This window comes from Phocoena sinus, chromosome 3 (genome assembly GCF_008692025.1).
Source record: "Phocoena sinus isolate mPhoSin1 chromosome 3, mPhoSin1.pri, whole genome shotgun sequence".
NCBI classification, from domain to species: Eukaryota; Metazoa; Chordata; class Mammalia; order Artiodactyla; family Phocoenidae; genus Phocoena; species Phocoena sinus.
In genome coordinates this window covers 39,354,719-39,375,932 of record NC_045765.1, presented here as the reverse complement: position 1 = coordinate 39,375,932, position 21,214 = coordinate 39,354,719, and positions in this window count along the sequence as shown.

The following is a 21,214-nucleotide window of genomic DNA, read 5'->3' as shown; positions in this document are numbered from 1 at the left end:
GGGGCACAAACCCACGTCCCCCGCATCGGCAGGCGGACTCCCAACCACTGCGCCACCAGGGAAGCCCCATGAAACACTTCTTAATGGAAGGACGTCCAAGTTGAGCCCCAAACAGTGATTGGTCCACGGTGGGGAAAATCTTTCCATGTTGGGAGAACAAAGTACAAACTCCTGCAGGCAGATGAGAACTTGCCTCCTCTGGCCTGTGTCTGGAGGTTGGAATGGAGGGATGAGATGGATAAAGATGTGACTGAAAATGAAATCTTTGCTGGCCTCTTAGCCCCCAAGGGTCCACAAGCAAAGCCAATCTTTCTCTAAAATTTTACTCCTCTTCCTGGCTTTTCTAACTAGGTATTGTCTTAATCATTCAGCTGCTAAGTCTTAAAATCACCTCTGACATGTCCCTCTCCCTTGCCTCTGCACTCAGATCCTTACCACCTCTTGGTAGACATGTCCCTTTTTGTTATTCTCATTAACAAACTTTGGGCATATGCCTATTTACGTCAAGCCTAGACAGTAGCAATATTCCACCAGCCTACAGTTTTCAGCCCACTTTGTAAAAAACCCACATGCCGGGCTTCCCTGGTGGCGCAGTGGTTGAGAGTCCGCCTGCTGATGCAGGGGACACGGGTTCGTGCCCCAGTCCAGGAAGATCCCACATGCCACGGAGCGGCTGGGCCCGTGAGCTATGGCCGCTGAGCCTGCGCGTCCGGAGCCTGAACTCCACAATGGGAGAGGCCACAACAGTGAGAGGCCGGCGTACCGAAATAAAACAAAACAAAACAAAACAAAACCCACATGCCACACAAGATCATGAGATCTCATGGGCACAGGGCAAAAGTTGGCATTTCACTCCCACACATAAATACCCAACGCAGATACACCAAATATAGGGAAAGACACTCAACCTTACTAGCAACCAAAGTAAGTTCAGATAATGAAGTTTTTACCTCTTTGTTAGGGGAACCACTGACTGAAACTGCCCTCCCTGGCCAGACATGATAGTAACCACTTGCATGAGTTATCTTACAACAGAAGGTCCTGGTAAGGAATGCGGAACTAACAAGCTACCACCAACCGGAAGAATTCGGAAAAGGTAAAAAGGAGACGCCAGTCCATATGTCCTGCCAACCTCCCAGAATCCTTCTAGCTGGAATCCATCTTGGCTGAGCAATGCATGCGCCACCAGGAAGGACCCTGAGTCAGAATGACTGGTCAGAGACAACCCAGAAACTAACCCCATAACCATAAAACCCGAGACTGTGAGCCACATGGCAGAGCAGTTTTCCTGGGCTCCCTTAACCTGTTGGTCTCCACCCGGGAACCCCTTCACAATAAAGTCTCTTGCTTTGTTAGCACCTGTGTCTCCCTGGACAATTGATTTCCGAGTGTTAGACAAGAGCCCACTCTTGGGTCCTGGAAGGGGTTCCCCTTCCCACAACAAATGGCGACTCTGGTGGGGCCTCTTCTTCACTATGACTGACATCCAGACGACTCAGGGTACTCGGGGACCAGTTGGCCCACCGATGTTCCAGACCCAGCAGCCGCTACCAGGAACCTTTTGTCCCTGGTAGCCTTGAAAGATTAAAATTCCTGTGTTGGCAAAGGTATCAGGATATGGGCACACACAGATTGCTTTGGGAACATAAATTAATACAACTATTGTGGAAAATGGTTTACCAATGGGTATCATTTTTTTTTTTTTTCCAGCATGTGGGATCTTAGTTCCCCGACCAGGGATCGAACCTGCACCCCCTGCATTGGAAGGGGAAATCTTAACCACTGGACCACCGGGGAAGTCCCTTAACATTCTTAAAGATAAGCATGCCCTTTCCAATAATTCCACTACTAAGTGTTTATCCATAAGAAATAAATTGAACCTGAGTCTAAACGAGTATATATAAGGATGTTTATCATAGCATAATCATCCAAATCTGACAACAGACTATGTATCAATTATTACTTGCTTTATTTTTTTATAAAAACTATGGGATAGGGCTTCCCTGGTGGTGCAGTGGTTGAGAGTCCGCCTGTCGATGCAGGGGATACGGGTTCGTGCCCCGGTCCAGGAAGATCCCACATGCCGCAGAGCAGCTGGGCCCGTGAGCCATGGCCGCTGAGCCTGCGCGTCCGGAGCCTGTGCTCCGCAACGGGAGAGGCCAAAACAGTGAGAGGCATGCGTACAGCAAAAAAAAAAAAAACCTATGGGATACACATACAATGGAGATACTATCCAACCAATAAAGATAATGTAGATATACATCTATAGACAAGGGAAAGTGTCAATATATTCATGTCTACTTATACACTCACATATATATATATATATATACATACACATATAAAGGAGAAAAAACCCCTAGCAATGAAAAAAATTGGTAATGTCAGCTTAAAAAATATTCACAACCTAAAAGTTGAGAGTTCTGTTTTATTCGGCAGGAATTTTTAGGACTTCAAGCCCAGAGTCAGCATCTCAAGTAACCCAGAGAGTATTGCTCTGAGGAGGTGAGGGAGGGAGCTAGGATATATAGGAGTTTTGCAACAAAGGGAAGGTAGTCAGAACATCAAAGGATTACTGTTAAAGAAAACCAGAAATCCCAAGTTAAGGAATTTAGTGCTTTTTTATGCATGGAAAGATGCAAGACTCTGGGCTCACTGAGATCATTCCTTTGATATGCACCTCAGCTACCTGGGGCCAGTATCCTGTGTTTTCATATCCTGAGTTCCCTCAGGGCTCACCAGCTCACCATCGGTGGCGGTGGCTGCAATCGCTGATGACTGTGACATCCTTCGTTTCTTGATATGGCAGGAAATATTCCATTTCTTAGTAATATGGTTTCATTTTTGTAAATATCTACCTATCAGAGACCCAAGTATACTCCACAGCCAAATCTTGCCACAATATCATAACTAAAGAAAAAGGAAAGGCTGAAATCAAAGAAACACAGTTCTGAAACTAGAAATCAGTTTTCATGTGGGTCAAGGGAGATCCAATGCATTAGGTCAAACAACCCTTCTTACCCCTTTTTTGCCCTTTCTCTTTGGTCTCACTATCTCTCTGATGCTCCCAGAACCCTTCATCTCCCTCCATACCTCACACCCTACTGTCCACCAAAATCTCCGACTCCTGCTGTGATATTGTGATTTATAATAAGAAATATATATTTGGTTTTGGTCCCCATTTCTACAACAGAACCCTTGGAATATCCAGAATGATGAGAGGACAAAGGTGTTCTGTTATGTTAATAAGTGACTTTTAGACCACACCTAAGGATGAAGGCTAGTTGCCAGGAGAACTATCAATGAAAAAATGTTGCCTGCTGTATCAGTAAAACAAAGGGTGTTGCAGCCATCAGGAGCAGCAGTGCGGACCATGAGCCCTGAGGGAACTTGGGATGGAGATGAACGGGCTGCCTGCTGCCAAGCCCTTAGTCACTGTAGCTACCCACCAAGGATGCACCCTGAGGGGACTCAGGACTGGAAGGCACAGGACACTGGCCCCAGAGAGCTGAGGTGCACATCAAAAGAATTATTTCAGTGAGCCCAGACTCTTGCATCTTCCCATACATAGAAAAATACTAAATGACTTAACTTGAGAATTTGGTTTTCTTTAATTAACAGTAATCTTTTGATGTTCCACTACCGTATGGTATTTGTTACAAAAACTCCTATATAGCCTGGCTCGTCCCTTACCTCTGCACAACAGTCCCTCAGAGCTAGCTGAGAGGCTATGTTCCAGGCTTAGGTCTTCAGTTTTGTCCACCAAATAAAACATAATTCTCAACTTTTAGGCTGTGCATTTTTTTTTCAGTCAACACAATCAAGTAATTAGAGGTTGGAACTTTCAGTCCCTCACCCAGCCCCTTACCAACCTCTAGGGAAAGAAGAGGGACTAGAGGATGAACTGAAACCAAGCAGACTAATGTAGAGGCCCTCCCGATGACTGGACACCTAAAGTGTCCCCTGCTTACTAGTAATTAGAAAAAACTGTGGGAATATACTATAGCCTCCTAGGCTGCCCATGAGTAGAGAGAGAGAGAAACAAGCCCTAGCAGTTGATGGGAAAAGCTAAAGAATGCACAAAGATAGGACAGTAGGGCAGAGAAATATCCATAACTTAAACAATAAATCAGTCCCACGGACTCCCAGTTCTGTCTCAAAGGTAAAGACTGATGTACATTCCTCAGTTGTTTTGTAGAAACCAGACCCCAAACAGAAGGAGAGTGCTGACTATAAGCACGTAGTCCCCAGACTTGCTGGAGCCTGAAGATTGATAATGTTAACCCCTGTGGCCTCACCTGGTTACTGCACCACCCGCCAGCTGATCCTGTTCCCCATGACCCTCTCCCTCACCTTGCCTTTAAAACCCTTCCCCAAGCCATCAGGGAGTTCAGGTCTTTTGGGCATTAGACATGCCTACGCCTTGCTTGGTACCTTGCAATAAATGCTGTACTTTCCTTCAACGCAACCAGGTGTCAAGATTGGCTTAGCTACACATCAGGTGAAGGAACCAACTTTGTTCTGGTAACAGAATCATCACCAATGACCAATGTTTTCATCAAGCATGCCTATGTAATGAAGCCTCCATATATATATTAAAAAAATACAGGTTTAAAAAGCTTCTGAGTTGGTGAACACATGCAGATTTGGGGAGAGTGGCATGCCCAGAAAGCATGGAAGCTTGGGGCCCTTTCCCCACACCTTGTCCTATGCATCTCTTCTATCTGGCTTTTCCTGAGTTATATCCTTTTATAATAAGCAGGTAATCTAGTAAATAAAATATTTCTCTGAGTTCTGTGAGCCACTCTAGCAAATAAACAGAACCCAAGAAGAGGGTTTTTGGAACCTGTAAGCTATAACACAACTTGGACTTGCAACTGGCATCTGCAGTGGGGGGAGGAGGGGCAGTCTTGTAGGACTGAGCCCTTAACCTGTGGGATGTGACGCTATCTCCAGGTAGATAGTGTTAGAATTGAGTTGAATCATAGGACATCCAGCTGATGTCAGAGAATTGCTTGGTGGCATGGGAACCCCTACCCGCTTCATGAATCAGAATCGGTGACCAGGACCCTTGTATGCTTTCTTTCCCCCACTTATATTTTTATGTAGGCCTCACCTCCTATGTTTTTCTCACTCTCTGTGAGTCTTTCATCTTCCTTTCCAAATCATCCATCTCCAAAGACCATCCTGGCCTTCAGTGATCCCCTTACTGATAAACCAAGGAAGGTAAAGAGGAGATACGATGGAAGGGTGGGGAAGGTGTGGAGGAAAAGGAAAATTCCTGGAAAGCAATATAAAAATATTAAACATAAGGCTACTGAATGAAGACTCTTATAAGTATTTATTTTCCTTATCAAAAGGGACTGTCACAAAATTCACAGAGACAGAAAGTAGGTTAGAGGTTTCCATGGGCTGGGGAGAAGGGGAAGAATGAGAGTTACTGCTGAACAGTTACAGAGTTTCTACTTGGGGTGATGGAAACATTTTGGAAGTAGATACTGGTGATGGTTGCACAATATGTGTTACTAATGCCACTGAACTGTACACTTTAAAATGGTTAAAATGGCACATTTTATGTTATCAATACATATATTTTGCCACAATACAAGAAGGGGGGACTGGCACAGCTTTGCTATTTTTTGCCCTCTTGGCCCCTTCTTTCAGCCCAGAGTACAGATAATGCCCACATTGGTACAGGAGCCATTTAGATACCACAAGGTGACAAGCACAAGGATGAAGCCAACATATTAAAGATGAAAGAGAGACAGTATCAGGGTCCCTGCAGACATGAGCAGCCTCACCATCCCAAACTGACTCCACCCAGATTTTTAATGATGAGAGAAAACTAAAGGCCTCATTAAGTTACTTAGCAAGTTTTCAGTTACTTATCACCAAGCACACCCCCAACAGATACAGCGCCCCCACTGCCTACTCTGAGAAATCAAATATCTGAACATGGCTTTGAAGACCCTTCCCAGTGTAGCCCTAAGCTCCCTTTGCAGATACATCGCACGCTCGTTTTCTCATGTGAACTCCAAACTCCAGCTTCACCTTTCTCTAAATATAATGTTCTCCTCTCTGCTTCTGTTCCTTTGCTAGTGGCAGTTCCTGCCTGAGAATGTCCTCTCCTACTGTCTCCTCTTAGCAGCCCTTCAAAGCCAGTAAGACTTCCCCTCACTCTAGCAAGTAAAGACTCTCCTTCTGAACCCCTAACCGTCTTTGTATCCACATATCACCACTACCCAATCCATCAGCAAGTCTTTTCAGATCTACTTTCACACTACATCCTGTAGGAAAATTCCAACCATGACCACTGCTCACCCCCTACCACAGGCCTCACTTAGCTCTTGTCTGGACAATTAAAACAGCCTCCAAGTAATGAAATTGAAACTGTGATTAAAAATCTTGCAACAAACAAAAGTCCAGGACCAGGTGGCTTCATAGGAGAATTCTATCAAACATTTAGAGAAGAGCTAATACCTATCCTTCTCAAACTCTTCCAAAAAATTGCAGAGGAAGGAATACTCCTAAGCTCATTCTATGAGGCCACCATCACCCTGACACCAAAACCAAAGATATCACAAAAAAAGAAAATTACAGGCCAATATCCTGATGAACACAGACACAAAAATCCTCAACAAAATACTAGTAAACAGAATCCAACAACATATTAAAAGGATCATACATCATGATCAAGTGGGATTTATCTCAGGGATGCAAAGATTCTTCAGTATATGCAAATCAATCAGTGTGATACACCATATTAACAAACTGAAGAGTAAACCATATGATCAAGTCAATAGATGCAGAAAAACTTTTGACAAAATTCAACACCCATTTATGATAAAAACTCTCTAGAAAGTGGGCATAGAGAGAACCTACCTCAACACAATAAAGGCCATATGTGACAAACCCACAGCAAACATCATTCTCAATGGTGAAAAACTGAAAGCATTTCCTCTAAGATCAGGAACAAGACAAGGATTCCACTCTCACCACTATTATTCAACATAGTTTTGGAAGTCCTAACCATGGCAAGCAGAGAAGAAAAAGAAATAAAAGGAATACAAATTGGAAAAGAAGTAAAAATGTCACTGTTTGCAGATGACATGATACTATACATCAAAAATCCTAAAGATGCTACCAGAAAACTACTAGAGCTAATCAATGAATTTGGTAAAGTTGGATACAAAATTAATACACAAAAATCTCTTACATTCCTAAACACTAACAATGAAAGACCAGAAAGAAATTAAGGAAACAATCCCATTCACCACTGCAACAAAAAGAATAAAATAATACCTAGGAATAAACCTACCTAAGGAGGCAAAAGACCTGTACTCAGAAAACTATAAGATACTGTTGAAAGAAATAAAAGATGACACAAACAGATGGAGAGATATACCATGTTCCTGGATTGGAAGAATCAATATTGTGAAAATGACTATACTACCCAAAGCAATCTACTGATTAAATGCAAACCCTATCAAATTACAAATGGCATTTCTCACAGACCTAGAACAAAAAAATTTACACATTGTCTGGAACAGAAAAGACCCCAAATAGCCAAAGCAATCTAGAGGGGAAAAAAAAAAATGGAGTGGAGGAATCAGGCTCCCTGACTTCAGAGTATACTACAAAGCTACAGTAATCATAACAGTATAGTACAGGCACAAAAACAGAAATATAGATCAATGGAACAGGATAGAAAGTCCAGAGATAAACCCACGCACCTATGGTCAACTAACCTGTGACAAAGGAGGCAAGAATATACAATGAAGAAAAGACAGCCTCTTCAATAAATGGTGTTGGGAAAACTGGACAGCTACATGTAAAAGAATGAAATTTGAACACTCCCTAACACCATACACAAAAATAAACTCAAAACGGATTAAAGACCTAAATGTAAGGCCACATACTATAAAATTATTAGAGAAAAATATAGGGAGAACACTCTTTGACACAGCAAGATCTTTTTTGATCCACCTCCTAGAGTAATAGAAATAAAAACAAAAATAAACAGATGGGACCTAATGAAACTTAAAAGCTTTTGCACAGCCAAGGAAACCATAAACAAAACAAAAAGACAACCCTCAGAATGGGAGAAAATATTTGCAAATGAAGCAACCAACACGGGATTAATCTCCAAAATATACAAACAGCTCATGCAGCTCAATATCAATAAAAAAATAAAGAAACATACAACCCAATCAAAAAATGAGAAGATCTAAATAGACAATTCTCCAAAGAAGACATACAGATGGCCAAAAAGCACATGAAAAGATGCTCAACATCACTAATTATTAGAGAAATGCAAATCAAAACTACAATGAGGTATCACCTCACACCAGTCAGAGTGGCCATCATCAAAAAATCTACAAATGCTGAAGAGGGTGTGGAGAAAAGGGAACCCTCCTACACTGTTTATGGGAATGTAAATTGGTACAGTCACTATGGAGAACTGTATGGAGGTTCCACAAAAAACTAAAAATAGAACTACCATATGACCCAGCAATCCCACTCCTAGGCATATACTTGGAGAAAAACGTAATTCAAAAAGATACATGCACCCAATGTTCATTAAAGCACTATTTCCAATAGCCAGGACATGGAAGCAACCTAAATGTCCATCAACAGAGGAATGGATAAAGAAGTTGTGGTACATATATACAATGGAATATTACTCAGCCATAAAAAGAACAAAATAATGCCATTTGCAGCAACATGGTTGGACCTAAAGATTGTCATACTGAGTGAAGTAAATCAGAGAAAGACAAATATCATACGATATCCCTTATATGTGGAATCTAAAAAAAGGGTACGAATGCACTTATCTACATAACAGAGATAGAGTCACAGATGTAGAAAACAAACTTATGGTTACCAGGGGATAAGGGGGGGAGGGATAAACTGGGAGATTGGGATTGACATATACATGCTACTATATATAAAACAGATAACTAATAAGAACCTACTGTACAGCACAGGGAACTCTACTCAATGCTCTATAATGGCCTGTATGGGAGGAGAATCTGAAAAAAAAGAGTGAATATATGTATGTGTGTGGCTGATTCGTTTTGCTGTACACCTGAGACTGACACAGCATGTGGATCAACTACACCCCAATAAAAATTAAAAGAAAACAAAACAGAAAAACAGTCTCCTTATTCTATTCTTGCCTCCTTCCCTCCAGTCAATTTCTAGTACAGATGCCAGAATCATCTTTCTAAAAATATAAGTCTGATCATATCATTACCCTGCACAAACCCTCCAGATGGCTTCCTAACACGTTAGAATAAAATCGAAGCTGCTCTCCCTGCTTGGCCTACCAGCCTTTCCATGATCTGGCTCCTGTCTGCCCCTCCAAACACAATTTCTTTTTTTTTTTGACCTTCCTCCCTGTGCATCTGTGTGTCCTTTCCTCTTCTCATAAAGATACCAGTTATCGGATCTATGGCTCACCCTAATCCAGTACGGTCCATCTTTGTCTAAATAATTATATCTGAAAAAACCCTATTTCCAAATGAGTTCCCATTCTGAAATTCTGAGCAGACATGAATTTGAGGGGAGACACTGTTCAACACAGGACACAACCACCTTCATTTAACTTAAGTCACTGGCCCTGATATTACGCTTGCTAGCTAGTGATTTTTCCCCTTTCTCTTTTTTTAACATCTTTATTGGAATATAATTGCTTTACAATGGTGTGTTAGTTTCTGCTTTATAACAAAGTGAATCAATTATACATATATCCCCATACTTTCTCCCTGTTGTGTCTCCCTCCCTCCCACCCTCCCTATCCCACCCCTCTAGGTGGCCACAGAGCACCAAGCTGATCTCCCTGTGCTATGCGGCTGCTTCCCACTAGCTATCTATTTTACATTTGGTAGCCTATATATGTCCATGCCACTCTTTCACTTTGTCCCAGCTTACCCTTCCCCCTTCCCGTATCCTTAAGTCCATTCTCTAGTAGGTCTGCATCTTTATTCCCATCTTGTCCCTAGGTTCTTCATGACCATTTTCTTTCTTTTTTTTTTTTTAGATTCCATATATATGTGTTAGCATACGGTATTTGTTTTTCTCTTTCTGACTTACTTCACTCTGTTTGACAGTCTCTAGGTCCATCCACCTCACTAGAAATAACTCAATTTCGTTTCTTTTTATGGCTGAGTAATATTCCATTGTATATATGTGTCATATCTTCTTTATCCATTCATCTGTAGATGGACACTTAGGTTGCTTCCATGTCCTGGCTATTGTAAATAGAGCTGCAATGCACATTGTGGTACATGACTCTTTTTGAATTATGGTTTTCTCAGGGTATATGCCCAGGAGTGGGATTGCTGGATGGTATGGTAGTTCTATTTTTAGTTTTTTAAAGAGCCTCCATACTGTTCTCCATAGTGGCTGTATCAATTTACATTCCCACTGACAGTGCAAGAGGGTTCCCTTTTCTCCACACCCTCTCCAGCATTTATTGTTTGTAGATTTTTTGATGATGGCCATTCTGACTGGTGTGAGATGATATCTCATTGTAGTTTTGATTTGCATCTCTCTTATGATTAATGAGGTTGAGCATTCTTTCATGTGTTTGTTGCCAATCTGTATATCTTCTTTGGAGAAATGTCTGTTTAGGTCTTCTGCCCATTTTTGGATTGGGTTGTTTGTTTTTTTGATATTGAGCTGCATGAGCTGCTTGTAAATTTTGGAGATTAATCCTTTGTCAGTCCAAACTCAATTTTTATCCCTTTCAGTAGTTTACTCTAACCAGGCTCGTCTTCTTGTGTTCCTTCAATATGCCAACCTAATTCCAGCCCTAAGACACTTGTACCTGACGTCTCCTCTGCCTGGAATAACCTCCCACCAAATCTACATGTAGCTGGTACCCTCATTACTAAGAACTCTCTACTCAAATGTCACCACCCCTGAGAGGCCTGCCCTGACCACTTTATCTCAGGTAGACACCCACAGGACCACTCTTGAACGTTCACTATGATTCTCTTCATAGCATTTCTCCCCTGGCTCTCCCAAGTTTAAACCTGGCTTCATTTTCTTATTTACTATAGAACTCCCCACCGGAATGTCAGCTCATTAGGGCAGAGGCTGTATTCTGTTCATCACTGTACTTCCAGCATCCACCACAGCACCAGGCACACAGGAGGTGTGGCTCTTTTCATTTGTCCTGTTTGTGTACCACCTGTGTACCTGCTTCATTACCATCACTAGGTGGGTACTGGCAACTCCAAGTCACCTTCAGCGTTTTCTCCAACTCGTCCTATTTCTCCTTTTATCCTACCGCATACTCCCTGTACCTATTACGGTATGATGAAGGAACATTTCAGTTTCTCGTTTTATTTTAAGTCTGTGGGGAATCTGTGATGTTACTGACACTAACAAAAATTGCGCCTCACCGAAAAGGTTAACTACTATGGCATGACTTTGATGCTAAGACTTTTATCATTTGAGTTTTCTTTCTCTATCTCATTAGAAAAAGCAAAGCCACTTTGAATCCTTCTTGCAAAGAGAGAGACACATTTTAAAATACAAAAGATGACACACAGTTTAACATCTAAATAAACAGAAACAATAATGGTATGAAATTTAAAAGGACAGAATCACTAGTTACCAGGAATCTGTGCATGTAAATAATAGCTAGCTACTCTATTTCTGCTCTAAGTCATTTAGCTAAATGACTGATACTGAAATCTAAGTTTCCAGGTTTCTTGAGAATCCCCTCTCAATGCCAGCCTCACTCCAGACTGCATGCCCCTTGGAACTGTGTCCAGGAATGAAATTATGATGATTAAGGTCTTCAGCGTGTATACTACCTCAGATAAAGTTACTAAAACCATGGCCTCTTTAAACGCATGTTGGTTAGTGAAAGAAGCCAGTCTGAAAAGGCAACATATTATAGGATTCCGACTACAAGACATTCTGGAAAGTGCAAAAGTAAAGAGATAGTAAAAATATTAGTGGTTGAATGTAGTTAATGCAACTAAATTGTACACTTAAAAATGATTAACATAAGTTCTATGTTATGTGTATTTTACCATAATTTTTTTAAAGGCAAAAAAAACCAAAATCAGCAGTTGCCAGAGGTTCAGTAGGAGAGATGCGGAGGGATGAAGAGCTGAGGCACAGAGGACTTTTAGGGCAGTGAAACTATTCTGAATGATTCTGTAAAAGTGGATACATGTTATTACATATTTGTCAAAACCCATAGAACACATACCACCAAGAGTGAACTCTAATAGGAACTATGGACTTTAGTTAATAATAGTGTATCAATATTGGTTCTTCCGGCTTCCCTGGTGGCGCAGTGGTTGAGAGTCCGCCTACCGATGCAGGGGACACGGGTTCATGCCCCAGTCCGGGAAGATCCCACATGCCGCGGAGCGGCTGGGCCCGTGAGCCACGGCCGCTGAGCCTGCGCATCCAGAGCCTGTGCTCCACAACAGGAGAGGCCACAACAGTGAGAGGCCCGCATACCGCAAAAAAAAAAAAAAAAAAAAAATATATATATATATATATAGGTTCTTCAATTGTAAAATAAATGAACCCACTAATGCAACATGTACTCACAGAGAAAACTGAGGAGAGGTGGGGGAAGAGGGCAAATGAGAACTCTGTGCTTTCAGCTCAGTTTGCTGTAAACGTAAAACTGCTCTAAGAGATAAAGTCTATTAATTTTTTTTTAAGTCGCATTTCTGGTCATTGGTGTCTATTCCAAGAGAAATTTCTAAAAAGCCCTTATGGCATGCTCATATTTCTTCTTAATTACTGAATGAGTTTTCTGTTTAGTAAATATTCTTAAATATCAAACAGCTGATTAGGGCAGATATTTTTTAAGCGCCTACTCTTTGCAAGGTTCTGTGATAGGCACTCATATACTTTTAAATAAATAAACCAAAATATTTATTCAAAATCACCCTGGGGGTGGGAAAAGGACTATTTCCATGGCACTCTTCCTGGGTGCAAAGGTCACCTTGCTCCCCACTCTTTCTCCCCAGCAATCCCAGAGGAAGCAGGGCTGTCTCTCCTCTCCTCTGTACATTTTAATGCATTCCTCAGCTCCTCTCAAAAGACAGAAGATAATTTCTCAGAGCAAACAGCCACATTGATATTCACGGGAAAAATGGTTTGCAACCCAAGAGCAAAACCCCACTAATGTAAATTTCATACACACCTTCCAAAAGGTTAAACAATGCTGCTTTGGTTCTACTGTGCTGGGAAAGCAAATGACAGCGAGAAGCCCAACCCTGGAGCCAGGAGGAGTCCTTAGGCAGAAAGTTCTCCCAGTACCAAGGTCTTACTCTCTGCTTAGGAGGAGAATTATTAACAGTCAGAGTCCCCTGAAAACGAAGGACTCAGCACACATACAAACAAGCCCCACTCAACTTTCTCCACTAAAACAAATGGAAGACCACAGGTAAAAGATGAAGCGGGAGTGGGGAGATGGGCTTATTTTCAAGTTTGCTTTATGAATATGTATTTTTAAACAGCTTTCCCAAATATGCATGCTGCGTATCATTATCCTCTCCGCTGGTCCTTAACTGAACATTCTGACTCCACCCCACTGTCATTCAATCAGTATTTATTGAGTGCCAACTGTGTGTCAAGCACCCGTTCAGGTATTGAGGGTATAACAATGAAGAATTCAGACAACTTCTTCACCCTCAAGGAGTTTATAATGTGGGAGAAGCAGACAATAAGCAAACTAATTTCAGATGGTGTTAAAGGCTATGGAGAAAAATAAAACTGGGTGATGGTGTAACAAGGAGAGAGATGGGGGTGGGGCATTTGGTGTACCAAATTTAGACAACTGGGGCATGAAAAACCCCCATTAAGAGGTGAGATTTAAACTGAAACTAGGATGAGGAGAAGGCATCAATCAGCTAAAGATGTACAAAAGTTGGGAGGTTGGGATTAGCAGGTACAAACTATTATATGTAGAATGGATAAACAGCAAGGTCCTACTGTACAGCACAAGCAACTGTATTCAATATCCTGTGATAAACCATAATGGAAAAGAATATGAAAAAGAATAGGTACATATATGTATAACTGAATCACTTTCCTGAAATTAACACAACATTGTAAGTCAACTATACTTCAATAAAATTAAAAAAAAAACTCTAGCAAAAGAAATGCATTACACTATAAATATATATATATATATATATATATATATATATATATATATATATGCATGCCCCCAGGCAGGAACAGCCTGACATGTTCAAGATTAGGAAGGACGCCACTGTGTCCAATAAGAGTGAGGGTGGAAAAAGCAGTTGTCAGGGGCCAGGTCATGGAGGGCCTTTAATCATTCTGGGTTTTATGCTGCACACAATAGGGAAGCAAAGACAGACTTTAATCAGAAAAGCCAAATGACCTGATATATATTTTTTAAAGATCGATTTCACCATGATGTGTGCAAAAGATTGTAGAGGAACAAGACTGGACACGGAGAAGCCTGGGGAATTGGGAGAGGACGAGAGGAGACCAGGTGAGAGGGAGTGGTGGCTTGGACCAGCAGGCTGCAGTGTGCTGCTGCCCAGACTCTACTACAAATATGCCAAACCCAGGGGACACAGTGGGGTTAAAATACAGCTGTGACCCAGCTTGGAGAGCAGTTGATTCAAATTGGAAATAGGAGCCTTTTGACAATGCGTCCACACCAAGGGAATACCTTTTTCATGCATGAAGATGACTTCTGTGCTTGGGGAGCCCCCTGAACGAGTGTAATGGGGAGAAGAGCCTCAGTGGAAGAAACACCATTGAGTGATGGGAATACAACTTGTTGATGGATTCAACTGGAGGTAAGTGAAGAAAGAATTAAGGGTGACTCCCAGATTTTTTGGCTGGAGCACCACGGTGGGTTGTCCCACCACTTACTGAGATGTGGAAGATTGGAAAAGAAGAAATGTGTAGTGCTAAAGATCAAAAGTTTTGTTTCAAACATGTTGATTGAACGGTCCATTCGACATCAGATGGGCAATCACGTTAGGGGTGAGTTTGGAAAGAGGAGATGAGAGGAGGGGACAGAACCCTGTTGGAGGGTGGCGACAATCAGAGGTCACACAGAGGAAAAAGCGCCAGCAAATTTCACACTGGACTCATTCAGCCACCAACACGCACTTACGCAATGAAACAGGACATGAAGACCATTTGTTCCAGAAATGGCCACCTGGCAGGTGGAGGCTGCGTCGTACTCACTCAACGTGTGTTTTATAGCTCATTTTCAATCAAGGGCTTCCCTATAAATGCAGACAGTAGATCATCTACAAATTTAATTAACTGTATTTGTGCAGAACCTCAATTTGACCATAAAAATTTAATGCTTAATATAGTTTAAGATTTAATGGCCTTTCTTTTTAAAAGGAGACATATGAAATGGTCACAGATTAATTTTTCTGGTAATCCCCAATATATCAGAGTTATGAAGACAACAGAAAAGAGTGGATAGTATAAATCTGAATCCTGCACAAAGTACAGGATTTAACTACCTTCTACCAAACTCTCCTTAAAAATTATTTTCTCTAATTAACTAATTCTTTGCACAACATAACATCTAACAAGTGCCTCTTGAAGCTCCTTTCAGAAGCCAAGTATCTCACGCTCAGGCAGAACAACCGTATCACCTTCTAATACCCTTCGGCTTGGAGGAGTTTCAAGATGTTGGAAGACTAAGACATGGAGATCACCTTCCTCCCCACAAATACATCAGAAATACATCTACATGCGGAACAACTCCTACAGAACACCTACTGAACGCTGGCAGAAGACCTCAGACCTCCCAAAAGGCAAGAAACTCCCCACGTACCTGGGTAGGGCAAAAGAAAAAAGGAAAAACGGAGACAAAAGAATAGGGACGGGACCTGCACCAGTGGGAGGGAGCTATGAAGGAGAAAAGGTTTCCACACACTAGGAAGCCCCTTCGCGGGCTGCGGGTGGCAGAGGGGGGAAGCTTCAGAGCTGCGGAGGAGAGCACAGCAACAGCGGTGCGGAGGGCAAAGTGGAGAGATTCCCGCACAGAGGATTGGCACCGAGGCTTCTCTGCTCACCCACCGGGGTGGGCGGGGCTGGGAGCTGAGGCTCGGGCTTCGGTCGGAGCGCAGGGAGAGGACTGGGGTTGGCGGCGTGAACACAGCCTGAAGGGGTTAGTGCGCCACGGCTAGCCGGGAGGGAGTCCGGGAAAAAGTATGGAGCTGCCGAAGAGGCAAGAGACTTTTTCTTGCCTCTTTGTGTCCTGGTATGGGAGGAGAAGAGATTAAGAGTGCCACTTAAAGGAGCTCCAGAGAAGGGTGTGAGCCGCGAATATCAGCGCGGACCCCAGAGACGGGCATGAGATGCTAAGGTCGCTGTTGCCGCCACCAAGAAGCCTGTCTGTGAGCACAGGTCACCATCCACACCTGCCTTCCAGGGAGCCGGTGCAGCCCGCTACTGCCAGGTTCCTGGGATCCAGGGTCAACTTCCCCAGGAGGACACACGGCGGGCCTCAGGCTGCTGCAACGTCATGCCGGCCTCTGCAGCCGCAGGCTCACCCCGCATCCGTACCCCTCCCTCCCCCCGGCCTGAGTGAGCCAGAGCCCCCGAATCAGCGGCTCCTTTAACCCCGTCCTGTCTGAGCGAAGAACAGATGCCCGCAGGCGACTTACACGCAGAGGCGGAGCCAAATCCAAAGCTGAACCCCGGGAGCTGTGAGAACAAAGAAGAGAAAAGGAAAACTCTCCCAGCAGCCTCAGGAGCAGCGGATTAAAGCCCCTCAATCAACTTGATGTACCCTGCATCTGTGGAATACATGAATAGACAACGAATCATCCCAAATTGAGGAGGTGGACTTTGAGAACAACGATATATATATATTTTGCTGTTTTTCTCTTTTTGTCAGTGTGTACGTGTATGCTTCTGTGTGTGATGTTGTTGATATAGCTTTGCTTTTACCATTTGTCCTAGGCTTCTGTCTGGGTTTTTTTGTTTTTTTATTACTTAAAATAGTTTTTTTCTTAATAATCATTTTTTGTTTTTCATTTTAATAACTTTATTTTACCTTCTTCTTTCTTCCTTTTTTTTTTTTTTGCCCTTTTATTCTGAGCTGTTTGGAGGACAGGATTTTGGTGCTCCAGCCAGGCATCAGGGCTGTGCCACTGGGGTGGGACAGCCAAGTTCAGGACACTGGTCCACAAGAGACCTCCCAGCTCCACGTAATATCAAATGGCAAAAATCTCCCAGAGATCTCCATCTCAACACCAAGACCCAGCTCCACTCAATGACCAGCAAGCTACAGTGCTAGACACCCTATGCCAAACAGCTAGCAAGACAGGAACACAAGACCATCCATTAGCACAGAGGCTGCCTAAAATCATAATAAGGCCACAGACACCCCAAAACAAATCACCAGACATGGACCTGCCCACCAGAAAGACAAGATCAGCCCTCATCCCCCAGAGCATAGGCACTAGTCCCCTCCACCAGGAAGCCTACACAACCCACTGAACCAACCTTAGCCACTGGGGACAAACACCAAAAACAATGGGAACTATGAACCTGCAGCCTGCAAAAAGGAGACCCCAAACACAGTAAGTTAAGCAAAATGAGAAGACAGAGAAACACACAGCAGATGAAGGAGCAAGATAAAAACCCACCAGACCTAACAAATGAAGAGGAAATAGGCAGTCGACCTGAAAAAGAATTCAGAATAATGATAGTAAAGATGATCCAAAATCCTGGAAGCAGAATGGACAAAATACAATAAACGTTTAACAAGGACCTAGAAGAACTAAAGAGCAAACAGTGATGAACAATGCAATAAATGAAATTAAAAATTCTCTAGAAGGGTTCAATAGCAGAATAACTGAGGCAGAAGAATGGATAAGTAACCTGGAAGGTAAAATAGTGGAAATAACTACAGCAGAGCAGTTATAATAAAGAAAAAAGAATGAAAAGAATTGAGGACAGTCTCAGAGACCTATGGGAAAACATTAAACGCACCAACATTCGAATTAGAGGGGTCCCAGAAGAAGAGAAAAAGAAAGGGACTGAGAAAATATTTGAAGAGATTATAGTTGAAAACTTCCCTAATATGGGAAAGGAGATAGTTAATCACATCCAGGAAGCACAGGGAGTCCCATACAGGATAAATCCAAGGAGAAACATGCCAAGACACATATTAATCAAACTACCAAAAATTAAATACAAAGAACAAATATTAAAAGCAGCAAGGGTAAAATAACACATAAGGGAATCCCCATAAGGTTAACAGCTGATCTTTCAGCAGAAACTCTGCAAGCCATAAAGGAGTGGCAGGACATATTTAAAGGGATGAAGGAGAAAAACCTACAACCAATATTACTCTACCCACCAAGGATCTCATTCAGATTTGATGGAGAAATTAAAATCTTTACAGACAAGCAGGCTAAGAGAATTCAGCACCACCAAACCAGCTTTACAACAAATACTAAAGGAACTTCTCTAGGCAGGAAACACAAGAGGAGGAAAAGACCTACAATAATAAACCCAAAACAGTTAAGAAAATGGTAATAGGAACACACATATCGATAATTACCTTAAATGTAAATGGATTAAATGCACCAACCAAAAGACATAGATAGGCTGAATGGATTCAAAAACAAGACCTGTATATATGCTGTCTAAAAGAGACCCACTTCAGACCTAGGGACACACACATACAGAAAGTGAGGGGGTGGAAAAAGATATTCCATGCAAATGAAAATCAAAAGAAAGCTGGAGTAGCAATTCTCATATCAGACAAAATAGACTTTAAAACAAAGACTATTACAAGAAACAAAGAAAGACACTACATAATGATCAAGGGATCAATCCAAGAAGATATAACAATTGTAAATACTTATGCACCCAACATAGGAGCACCTCAATACATAAGGCAAATGCTAACAGCCATAAAAGGGGAAATCGACAGTAACACAATCATAGTAGGGGACTTTAACACCCCACTTTCACCAATGGACAGATCATCCAAAATGAAAATAAATAAGGAAACACAAGATTTAAATGATACATTAAACAAGATGGACTTAATTGATATTTATAGGACATTCTATCCAAAAACAACAGAATACACATTCTTCTCAAGTGCCATGGAACATTCTCCAGGACAGATCATATCTTGGGTCACAAATTAAGCCTTGGTAAATTTACGAAAATTGAAATCGTATCAAGTATCTTTTCCAACCACAATGCTATCAGACTAGATATCAATTACAGGAAAAAATCTGTAAGAAATACAAACACACGGAGGCTAAACAACACACTACTTAATAACCAAGAGGTCACTGAAGAAATCAAAGAGGAAATCAAAAAATACCTAGAAACAAATGACAGTGAAAACACGACAACCCAAAACCTATGGGATGCAGCAAAAGCAGTTCTAAGAGAGAAGTTTACAGCAATACAATCCTATGTCAAGAAACAAGAAACATCTCAAACAACCTAACCTTACACCTAAAGCAATTAGAGAAAGAAGAACAAAAAACCCCAAAGTTAGCAGAAGGAAAGAAATCATAAAGATCAGATCAGAAATAAATGAAAAAGAAATGAAGGAAATGATAGCAAAGATCAATAAAACTTAAAGCTGGTTCCTTGAGAAGATAAAATTGATCAACCATTAGCCAGACTTACCAAGGAAAAAAGGGAGAAGATCCAAATCAATAGAATTAGAAATGAAAAAGGAGAAGTAACAACTGACACTGCAGAAATACAAAGGATCATGAGAGATTACTACAAGCAACTATATACCAATAAAATGGACCACCTGGAAGAAATAGACAAATTCTTAGAAATGCACAACCTTCTGAGACTGAACCAGGAAGAAACAGAAAGTAGGAACAGACCAATCACAACAACTGAAATTGAAACTCTGATTAAAAATCTTCCAACAAACAAAAGCCCAGGACCAGATGGCTTCACAGGCAAATTCTACCAAACATTTAGAGTAGAGCTAATACCTACCCTTCTCAAACTCTTCCAAAATATAGCAGAAGGAGGAATGCTCCCAAACTCATTCTATGAGGCCACCATCACTCTGATGCCAAAACCAGAAAAAGATGTCACAAAGAAAGTAAACTACAGGCCAATATCACTGATGAACCTAAATGCAGAAATCCTCAACAAAATACAAGCAAACAGAATCCAACAACACATTAAAAGGATCATACACTTTGATCAAGTGGGGCTTATCCCAGGAATGCAAGGATTCTTCCATATACACAAATCAATCAATGTGATACACCATATTAACACGTTGAAGGAGAAAAACCATATGATCATCTCAATAGATGCAGAGAAAGCTTTTGACAAAATTCAACACCCATTTATGATAAAAACCTTCCAGAAAGTAGGCATAGAGGGAACTTTCCTCAACATAATAATAAAGGCCATATATGACAAACCCAAAGCCAACATCATCCTCAATGGTGAAAAACTGAAAGCATTTCCACTAAGATCAGGAACAAGACAAGGTTGCCCACTCTCACCACTATTATTCAACATAGTTTTGGAAGTTTTAGCCACAGCAATCAGAGAAGAAAAAGAAATAAAAGGAATCCAAATTGGCAAAGAAGAATTAAGCTGTCACTGTTTTCAGATGACATGATACTATACACAGAGAATCCTAAAAATGCCACCAGAAAACTACTAGAGCTAACCAACGAATTTGGTAAAGTAGCAGGAAACAAAATTAATGCACAGAAATCTCTTGCATTCCTATACACTTATGATGAAAAATCTAAAAGTGAAACTAAGAAAACACTCCCCTTACCACTGCAACAAAAATAATATAATATCGAGTAATAAACCTACCTAAGGAGACAAAAGACTTGTATGCAGAAAATTATAAGACACTGATGAAAGAAATTAAAGATGATACAAATAGATGGAGAGATATACCATGTTCTTGGATTGGAAGAATCACCATTGTGAAAATGACTCTACTACCCAAAGCAATCTACAAATTCAATGCAATCCCTACCAAACTACCAAGGGCATTTTTCACAGAACTAGAACAAAAAATTTCACAATTTGTATGTAAACACAAAAGACCCCGAATAGCCAAAGCAAGGTTGAGAAAGAAAAACAGAACTGGAGGAATCAGGCTCCCTGACTTCAGACTATAGTACAAACCTACAGTAACCAAGACAGTATGGTACTGGCACAAAAACAGAAATATAGATCA